The following is a 10,000-nucleotide window of genomic DNA, read 5'->3' as shown; positions in this document are numbered from 1 at the left end:
TTTTTTTATATAAATATATATGTGGTGTGTGGGTATATTTGTTTATATAAAATAACATATGTATATTGTATTATACATATATACATATGTAGATACAACATAGTGTATCATAAAAGTGTATATATACATTTTTATATATACATATATAAAACATATTTTATACACGCATTATATAAACAAAACAACACATACATATATTTTATTAACACATTATTATTATATATATATACATATATTTTAATATTGGTTATATTTTATAAATGTAGATTTTAGGGATGTATAATATACAAAAAAAATGTCCCCTTCAAATTCTAAAATATATAATAAAATATGTTAAAAAACATAAATAATATATATATTTTATTTTATATTAAAATATATATTTTATATATAATGTAGGGTATTTATATTATATACATAATATAGATTCCCTATTTTACTGATTTTCATTATAAATATAAAAAAGTTTAAACATACATTTTAAAAATATATATGTGGGGGTTTTATATAATATATTATTTTATATATATAAAATATATATATAAATTTAATAGTTTATAGATAGTAGAAAACTCATATATAAAAAAGGTATATGTCATATATAAATATAATGATTTTAAGGGTATATACATAATAAAAAAATATGTATATACATACATACATATATATATGTGTGTGTGGGTATTTTGGGTTAAAATATAAAAAATATTATATATATATATTTTTATATATATATATATTAAAATTTTAATATAGGATATGATATAGATATAATTTAGATAGATACTTGTATATATAAAGGTATATGTACTTTATATAAATATACATATATACAGATATAAAAATTAAAAGGTAAAATGCATTATATATATATTAATATATATATATTTTTATATATATATAATATATTTTATATAATTATAAAATATGTTTTTTATATATGGTATATATAAACGTGTGTATATATATATACATAGATTACATTTATACATAAATATACCATATATACATTTTATATATATATAAAATTATTATATATATATTTATATATATATATGGGTGGGGGGTGTGTGTGTTTTGTGTGTGTATGTAATATATATAAAATATATATATTTTAAAATATATTATATAAAATTTATATTATATAATTAAATATTATATTGGGTGTGTGGTGTGGGTTTTGTGTGTGGGGGTGTGTGTGTTTTGGTGGGGTGTTGTGTGTGGGTGGTGTGTGTGTGTGTGTGTGTGTGTAAAAATTTATATATATATTTTATTATATATTTATTTATATATTATATATTATATAATATATACTTTTAAATTAAAAATAGACTCCGTTTCGAAATGGACTACATTTTGGAATCCAGGTGGTTTTCAAAACTGTATTTCTTTTTCAAAAATCTTTTTTGAAATTGGGGGTTTTTTTTTCCATATATATATATATATAATATATATATATTATATATATATAATATAATAAAATTATATATATATATATATATTTATGTGTTTTATATATATATATTATATATTATTATATATTTTATTTATGGTATATAAAATCTATATATATATATATTTAATATAATATATTATATAAAATAAAACACATTTATATATATATCTAAAACCACTATATATAAAATATGGGTTTGGTGTGTGTGTGTGTGTGTGGTGTGTTGTGTGGGGTTGTGTGTGGGTGTGTGTGGTGTGTGTGTGTGTGTGTGTGTGTGTGTATGATAATTTTATATATGTATATAATATATATATTTTATAAAATTTTATATATATATATATTTTTTTTTTTTTTTTTTTTTTTTTTTTTTTTTTTTTTTTAATTTTGTATAAAATTAAAAATATATATTTTAATATATATATTTTATATTTTATATATATTGATATATATATACATAAAATTATATATTTATAAAAAAATTTTAATATATATTTTAAAATATTACATATATATAAAATGTAAAATATAAATATATCCAATATGTTATATATACATATATATGTATAATAAAATACACATACTATAAATGGGCTTATTGTAAAATGGGGCCCAATATACTTTGTTTGGATATAAATAAATATATATCCCTTTAAAAAGGGTTTATATATATCCAATATATAAAAAAATATGTAAATATACATTAGTGTTTTATATTTATGTGTGGTTGTGTGTTTTGTGTGTGTGTGGTTGTGTGTGTGTGTGTGTGTTTTGTGGTGGGGGGGTTTTGGGGTGTGTGGTGTTTTATAGAGCACTGGCCTCCGCCCCTTGGGTTGGCCCCACGAGTTCATTACCCCGCCACATTATTTTTGAAAAAATGGGGGCCTCCCTTCCGACCCTGGCTCCACCCCTCATTCATGGTGAAAAAAACAACATATCCCCTTTGGGGAAATTTAAAAAGCAGATGTCATAGGGAAGTCAAAGCAGGGTTGTTTAAAGGAAGGGCATGCAATCAGGTAAGGGTGGCAATGCCAAAAGACCTCTCAAATAAATTGGGAAGGGTTTATCCTGTGTGACAAACATAATGCATATATATTTTATAAATAATTTTAAATAGGCCATATTAATATATATATTTTATATATATAATATATATATTTTATAAAATTTTTATATATTATTAATATATAAAATATAATTTATAATATATATATGTAAAATAATTATATCTATATGATATAAAATAAAATTTTATATATAATTATATATTATATATAAAATTTTTATAAATATATATATATATATAATTTTAATAAAATATTATATATTTAAAATTTATATAAAATTATATATAAAATATAAAATTAAAATTATATAATTTTTATATAAAACATATATTTTTATTTTAAAATTAAAATATATAAAATATTCTTTAAATATTTTATATTACTTTAATCAAATTTTAAAAATAAAAATAAATTATAATAATAATATTAATTTTATATTCTAATTATAATTTATTAAAATTTATATTAAGTATATAGTATAAAATTAAAAAATTTTCATATAATAATATATTATAATTAATATATTAAAAAATAAAATCTAATTTTAAAAAATAAAAAACTTATATATAAATTTTTATACATTTATATATTAAAAACATAATATATCTATTCCTTTTATAATACCTTTTAAAAATATATATAAAAATGTTTTATTTTTAAATATCATTTTTATATAAAAATATTATATAAATTTAAAATAAAAAAAAAATACATTATTTTATACAAAATTTATATATTAAATATAATTAAAAAAAATACATATATAAATATACTAAAATATAATTTTTTTTTATTAAAAGTTAGGAATCAACATTATACTTAATTGTAAATTTAATATAAATAAAAAAAAATAATATTTTTAACAGTATATTTTATATATATTTAAATATTTTAAAAAAATAAAAATATATATTTTATATTTTTTTTTTTTTTTTTTTTTTTTTTTTTGGTGTGGGGGTGTGGGTGTTTTTTTGTATTTTTTTTTTTTTTTTTTTTTTTTATTTAATTTTCATTTTGGGGAATTTTATAAAATATATAAGTTTAACAACATAATTTTTAAAAAAAGACACACCCACCACCCACCCCTGTGCACACAAACCCCACCCACACACCACACCACACACACACTCACACACCACACACACACACACCCCCCACACACCACACACACAAACAACACACACCCCCCAAAAAAAAAAAAAAAAAAAAAAAAAAAAAAAAAAAAAAAAAAAATATATTTTATATATATATAATATATATATATAATATTAAAAATAAAATATATATATATATGTTATATTTATAAATATGTATTTTAATTATAATACAATTACCCACAAATTTAAATATCATGCTGGGATCATGGCGGCTCGAACATGAACCTACCGTAAAAAAATTTTATATATATTTTGTATATATTTTAATTTTATGTATTTTTTAAAATTTTTTATGTATATTTATATATATTATAAAATGTATATAATATGATTTTTATTTTATTTTGTATATTAAAATATATATATTTTATTATAAAGTATATTTACATAAAAATTTATTTAATATATGGATTTGTATTATTTGTTATATGCATATATAATGTAAATTTTTATTTAAATGTTTATTTAGATATTTTGTATTTATATTTTTAAAGTTGTATATTATTTTTTCTATATATTTATTTAATATATATTATATTTTTTATATGTTTAGTATATATTTTTATTTTTTTTAAAATTTTATTTGTATTCTTAAATATTTTATATAAAATATTTTTATTTATATAAAAATTTTATTAAAAAATGTCCTTTCAAATATTATTTAATGTAAAATTTTTAAAATTATACCTTAAAATATTTCCCCCTTATTACCTTGTATTGTAAATTTTTATTATTTCATAAAATTTTTTTATTTTATTTTTATATATTTATATATTAAAAAAAATTATATATTATTATTTTTTATTTTATATATTTTATTTTAAATTTTTTTTATCCCACGTATAAATTTTTTATTATTTATTTAAAATTATTTTATTCCCCTTTTTTTTATTAATTTATTCCCTTTATATTTTTCTATTTTCCCTTTAAAAATTTTTTTTTTATCTTTTTTTTTTTTTTTTTTTTTTTCTTATTTTTTTTATTTTTTTTTTTTAAAATTTTTTTTCTCTTTTCCTTTTTTTTTTTTCTATTTTTTTTATATTTGCCTTTTTTTATTTTTTTCTTTTTTCCCCAAAACGGGCCCCTTTTTCCCAAATTTTTTCCAAAAAAAAAAAAAAGGTATTTTTGGGATTTTCCCCCCTTTCCTGGGTTGCAAAAGCCCTTCCTAATCAAACCCTGCTTTACTTCCCCCTTTACATCTGGTTTAATTTCCCAAGGGGGTATGTTGGGTTTTTTCACCATGAGTGAGGGGTTGGGGCCGTAGTCGGAATGGGAAGGGCCCATTTTACAATAAAGTGGCGGGGTAAATTTAACTCGGGGACCACAAGGGTCGGGGGGCCGTGCCTATTTCACACACACAAAAACACACACACACACACAACACCCCACACACACACACAAAACACAAAACACACAAAACACACACACACATATAATATACACATAATGTATATAAAACATATTTATTTAATATGTATTATATATAAACATTAGATGCATATATTTTTATATAAATACCATAAAATGTTTTATATAACACATATGTCATATAAAACCCCATATATATGTAGGGGTATATATTATACATATATAAAGTATATATACAAAATATTGTAAATATTTTTTTTTTTACATATATTTTATAGGGATATATAATATAATAATATATTTTATATATATATATTTAAATTTTTATGATTTTATATATTCATTTTATATATATATATATATATATATATATTAAATATAATAAAATATATACATATTAAAAAAAAAAAAAAAAAAAAAAAAAAAAAAAAAAAAATTTAATAAATATATATATTTATAATAGTTTAATATATAAATAATATAATATATACATACACAACACCCCACACAAAACACACACACACAAACAGAACACCCACACCACACACACACACCCACACACACACACCACACACAACACAATATATATATAATATTTTTATATATAATATAAAATAGTGTATATATATTAATATTAATAATAATATATATATAATATATAATTATATAACATAAAAATATAATATATATAATATATATATATATATATATAACATAAATATTATAAAATATTAAATATATATATATATATAATTATATATAATATATTTTAATATATATATATATTAGGGAAAAGAAAAAACCCCAATAAAAAACAAGATTTATTGAAAATGAGATACATTTTTCAAAATCCACCTGTTTCCCCCAAACTGTAGTCCTTTTCGAAAACTGTATCTCATTTTAATAAATTATATATATATATAATATATAATATTAATATATAATATATATATATATATATAATATATATTACACACACACACACACACACAACAAACACACACACACACCACAACACACAAACACACACACACACAACACACACACACACACATATATATATTATTATTAATATAATTATATATATTATATAATATATATATATATAATAATTATTATATATAAAATTTACATACACACACACACCACACACACACACACATTATATATAGTATTAATATATATAATGGTATATTATTTATTGTATATTATAGGTTTATTTATGTATACATGTTATCTATGTAAAAATTTTATCCCGGGTTTATATATAAAACATATTTTAATAAAAAATAATAATTAAATTAATAATTTATATATATATTATATAATTATATATAAAATAGGCTATCCCTTTTAATATTATTTATATGTAATTTATATATGTACATATTTTTATATATCAAGTATCTACTATCTATATCATATCTATATCTATATTATATTATAATATATATTATAATATATATAATATATTATATATATATATATATAATATATACACACCCCCACATATATCTAGTATGATGTATACCATTATTATTAATTGTATGTATATACATTATCTATATATTTTATATAGTACATATACCTTATATATATATTATTACATTTTTTAATTTAATATAATATATATATATATTTTAAAATTATATATATATTATAAACACACACATATATATTTATATAGGTATTTTACATCTTTATATAATTTATAATGCATATCTTTATATGGTACATCTATAATATATGTATAAAATATAATAAAACATATTAATATAATTTTAAAATAATATATAAGATTATATATATATAATTATGGAAATATGTATATTAACATATATTTATATATAGATATAGAGGTCATATATGTATAAATTTACTACAATATCAATTATATATAAACCTATTATATAATATGTAATATTATAATAATATGGTATATATAATTATGTTGTGTGGTGTTTTTTATATAATGGTGTAAAATAGGGTATATATGAAATTATATAAATTATAATACATTTATAGTATACACATATGTAGTATCAATATGTTAATGTTATAACATAATACATAGGAAAATATATATACACAATACACACAACACACAATATATATATAAATATATAATATATTATTATATAATATATATATAAAATATAATATATATATTTATATTGTTTATATATATACATACAGTTTTTATTAATATAATAATAAAATAAAATATATATAATATATTTTGGGGTGTGATATTATAATAAAAATTTATATATATTATATATTATATTTATATATATATATTTTGTGGGGTTTTGGGGTGTGTGTGTGGTGTGGTGTGTGTGTTGTGTGTGTGGTGTGTGTGTTTTGGTGGTTGTGTGTGTGTGTGTGGTGTTGTGAAACCTTACTACTCCCCCCACAGTAATAAAAAAAATCGCTGTTGTAATGGCTTTTTCCCTCATTGCACGAGGATCTGCACCTAATTTTTTGGGATGGGGGTGTCTATGAAATTTAAATTCTTTCAAAAAAATTTTATATGCGGATGGGGTTGCTATGTAATTAATTTTTTTTTCATGAAACCTTTAATTACCAGGGGTTTTTTGTTAAACTCAGAAAGGTACATCTCAAAAGGAAAGACCTAGTCCCCCTTTCAAAAAATTTTCCATCCCCGGGGCGGGGTACCGGCAAAATCTTACACGGTTGGGGCCCATAGACAGGTAGAACAGCCATTTTGAATTTACAGACAAGTAGAGTGAAAAAAACTTAAGAAATAAAAGGGAGTTAGGGAGTCAGAAAAAAAGTAAAAAGGGAAAAAATGGAGCGAGTAGGTTTTTTAAGGAAAAAAGAAGCGGTACGTTTTTTTAATGGACAGGGATTTGGGGGGAGGGGTTTTTGAAAGTGGGGTTGGAAGGGGGTTATTGGGAGCCACCCGGAGGTGGTTTGGAGCAATCATGTAAACTAAATACGGGAAGGAGAGTGGAACATGGTCAGGAAGTGTGTGAAAAAGGGCTAAAGGATATTGTTTTAGTGAGTCGGGAAAAAAAAAGGAGCAAAAGGGGGAGGGATAAGCCTGAAAGAGGAATGGGCAGAAAAGGGGAAGAGGTCGGGAGGGGAAAGGGGAAGGGGAAGAGCAGGAGCATGTGAATGGGACAGGAATGGGAAAACGTGGGAAGAAAGAAAAGTAGGAAGCAGGGATCGGGGATTTTTTGGGGGGCAAATTTGGGGAAAGGGGGGGTATTGTATCGAGAGAAAATCGGATGCATGCCTGCTCAGTTGTAAGTTTACCAACGGGAGAGGGGGGAAAAGCTGTGATGTCTTTAAAATTCTTATAAATGGTTTGGGGCTGGTGAAGCGCTGCCAGGCTACCAGAGTTGGGAAAAACTACCTACCTACATCATTCCACACTACACTCAAGTATAACCAGACAGCACAATGACTGTCAGGACGCACTTTTCCTTTCCCCTCCTCTCCCCCTCTTTCACTCACTCGCCGCTCTGTTTCTTCTCTCCTCTGTTTTCTTTCACTTTTTCGGGGGGTGGTGTTAAGGTTGGGACGAAGAGTACAACCTTTCTGGGGGCAGCGACCCCCCCGTATTTTTTATTATATTTTTTTATTATTATTTTAAATAGTGTTCTAGGATCTTTTTAAGTACCGCCAGAGCCCCCTAATGACCCCTGCTTTCTTTCCCCTTTACTTCCCCCTCCTCTTTTCCCCCCCCTTCCTTCCCCTCTCTCTTTTCTTTTTTTTCACACATTCACCACCCCTGTCTGTTCCCGTTTTCTTTTTGGGTCCCAAAGAATTTATACCTATGATATAGCCCCTTTAAAGGAGAAAGGGACGGGGCTTTTTTTTTTTTTTTTAATCATAAAATGGTACAAGAAGCGAAAGGTACTAAATCGGTCAGCATTATTTTTGTGTTGACGTGGTTGGCGTTTTTAAAAATGTTCAAGTTTCCTTTTTGCTACGAGGGAGGTCTTGCCGGCTAAGGGCATTTCGCATCGTCCGTTTCCAGTAACGCCCTATCTTATGTTATTTTTCATTTTTTTATGAGCATTTTTTTTTTAAAATTCATTTTTTACAAATTTTCCCTAAATTTTTTTTTTTGCTATCAAAGCCATAATACTTTTTTAAATTTTAAAAAAAACACACGTTTTTGACATTGGAAATATAAAAAATCGAAGAAAAAAATTGAGGGAAAAGTTTCCAATTTTAATGACTCTATAACAAGAAAATAATATATGTTAATGATTTATTTTTTGTCTCTGGTACAGAATCATCTGAAAAAACGTTTAATGGTTTCCTTGTAAAATTTTTAAACACGGTAGGTTTTTCTGGTGAAAAATAAGTCAATAAAACCAGTTGGGGGCCCCATGACGAATTGAGGCTTGTGTTCAGGCTTAAAATCAGGGTTTTTAAAAGAGACGTAAAATACGAAAAGCGCCGGGTCTCCGAGCGCCGGAAAAAACCCAAAGGGTTGATATGTCCCCCTTTATTAACCAAATTACTTTTTTGTGTGGCGCACAAACACAAAATTGCCAAGTGTGCGCTTACAGAGACGATACTTTGTTTACAAAAAGAAAAGTAGAATAGTTAGGAATATTTTTTTAGTAGGATTCGCCTAGAAAATTTTAAGATCAGTGGTATGCTTTTTATTTCAATTTACTAGCAGGGTTGTTAAATGTGAAAAAAAAAAACCTGATTCCTGATGTAAACCTACTGCTGAACCAGTAATGGGAAAAAGTGCATTTTAAGATAAATAGACTTTAAAAAAAATAGCTGAAAGTCACAGTAAAAATATTTAAACACAAAAGGTCCTGCGAGTAATATTTTTGGGGCCCCATTTCAAAAAAACCCGTTTTTTAACCGCCCCCCCCCCCCCCCCCCCCCCCCCCCCCCCGGTTTTCTTCCCCCCCCCCCCCCCCCCCCCCCCCCCCCCCCCCAAAAAAACCAAAAAACAA

The sequence above is a fragment of the Penaeus monodon genome, chromosome 13 (genome assembly GCF_015228065.2).
Source record: "Penaeus monodon isolate SGIC_2016 chromosome 13, NSTDA_Pmon_1, whole genome shotgun sequence".
NCBI classification, from domain to species: Eukaryota; Metazoa; Arthropoda; class Malacostraca; order Decapoda; family Penaeidae; genus Penaeus; species Penaeus monodon.
Note: the sequence above shows the minus strand (reverse complement) of the source record.